Source organism: Anopheles moucheti (assembly GCF_943734755.1).
Source record: "Anopheles moucheti chromosome X unlocalized genomic scaffold, idAnoMoucSN_F20_07 X_unloc_3, whole genome shotgun sequence".
Taxonomy (NCBI): Eukaryota; Metazoa; Arthropoda; class Insecta; order Diptera; family Culicidae; genus Anopheles; species Anopheles moucheti.
Genome location: NW_026453537.1, coordinates 102,501 through 104,294, shown reverse-complemented (window position 1 = coordinate 104,294; position 1,794 = coordinate 102,501). Strand labels below are relative to the sequence as shown.

General features: G+C 56.8%; 1 non-coding gene and 1 pseudogene across 1 annotated transcript; both read left to right on the top strand.

Annotated features, from left to right (window-relative positions):
• Nucleotides 1–202: 202 nt before the first annotated feature.
• On the top strand, nucleotides 203–360 carry LOC128308197 (5.8S ribosomal RNA). The gene has a single exon (XR_008288126.1). It is a non-coding gene; the product is annotated as a 5.8S ribosomal RNA (ribosomal RNA).
• Nucleotides 361–779: 419 nt separating this feature from the next.
• Nucleotides 780–1,794, top strand: part of LOC128308256 (uncharacterized) — a 3,516-nt pseudogene continuing 2,501 nt past the window's right edge.

Sequence of the window (1,794 nt, the reverse complement as noted above, 5' to 3'; positions counted from 1 at the left end):
GAACGAAAGTTGTGCAAGATCGCGCCGATGCCGCCCACATCGCGCGTCGATCAATGGGAAGGAAGACCAATGGTCATCCTTGTCCACCCTGGACGGCTTCGAAGGAACCGAGAGGTGCACGGTTACGCTGTCCGGGGAACTTAAGTTGTGAGAGATGCACCTAGCGCATAACGAAAACATAGGAGACAGTTGAACATACCAAAACCCTAGGCAGGGGATCACTCGGCTCATGGATCGATGAAGACCGCAGCTAAATGCGCGTCAGAATGTGAACTGCAGGACACATGAACACCGACACGTTGAACGCATATGGCGCATCGGACGTTTAAACCCGACCGATGCACACATTCTTGAGTGCCTACCAATTCTTGTTACACACTATTCCATAACTACAGGACGCCCGCGTACCAGCGGCACGCCTGGGCGAGCAGCACGCCCGGGAGTGTGTCGCAGGCTTGAACACACGCGTTTGGCGCACTGTGCATCATGGCGTGCTCGGACCCCTTCCGCGGGGGACCTTGGGCGCTGAAATGGTAAGGCGGTACAGTTGGCCCAGTGGGTGCGTGTCGTGTCGCACGGTTCGAACTTCGGCTATAAGACAACCTGGGAGCACCGGAAGCCCTTGAACACCTGGCTTGCCGTCTGTTGCCGGGACCCGCCGTCTGGCCGAGTCGTGTAACGCGTGCGGTACGCCCACCCGCTGGATACAAGCGAACAAGTGCGTGCTACTATTTACCATTCGGGAAAAATCCAACGTAGGCCTCAAGTGATGTGTGAGAACCCCCAGAATTTAAGCATATTAATAAGGGGAGGACAAGAAACCAACAGGGATTCCCTGAGTAGCTGCGAGCGAAACGGGATAAGCTCAGCACGTAGGGACGGCGCGTACCTCGCGTCTGTCCGATTCCGTGTACTGGACCGGTCCGTTATCTACCACTTACGGTGCAAACAGTTCAAGTTCAACTTGAAGGTGGCCCATTTTCCCACAGAGGGTGATAGGCCCGTCGAACGGCACGAAAAGTGAGGTGGTAGACGGTCGGCTCCATGGAGTCGTGTTGCTTGATAGTGCAGCACTAAGTGGGAGGTAAACTCCTTCTAAAGCTAAATACCGCCATGAGACCGATAGAAAACAAGTACCGTGAGGGAAAGTTGAAAAGCACTCTGAATAGAGAGTCAAATAGTACGTGAAACTGCCTAGGGGACGCAAACCTGTTGAGCTCAATGATCCGGGCGGCGATATTCAGCGGTGGTTGGCCCTCGCCGGGTCGGCTGCCGTGCACTTATCGGTCCGCAGTAACGGACATCGCGATCCATTACAAGTGTGAGTTTATTGTTCCGGCAACGGCCCCTGGCTCGTGGTTGGCGGCTCTTTAGTACGGGTGGCTCGGCGGCCTCCCCGAGCGAGAGTCTCCGCGCCTTTCACACCGAGAGGCGCAGGGCCCGACCGAGCATTTGGTGCGCCGCTGGAAGCGTGATGGATTGGTTAGAGCGGGGTCGAGAGGGCAGGTTCTCAAGCCGGAGACCTTCGAAGCACTCACCCCCGATCTGTGATGACGCATTATGCATTGAGATACCCTCGGGACCCGTCTTGAAACACGGACCAAGAAGTCTATCTTGCGCGCAAGCCAATGGGTATTGGCGGTCCTACCCCGGGCCGCTGGACACTGGAAACCCACAGGCGTAGACAAATCGAACAGTTGTTGCGGGATTACGGGTTCGGCACTGGCGCAAGCCTTCGTCGGGCCCCTCCATCCCAGGGTGTCCCGTCACGGGTGCTTGCACCCAGCGGGCATC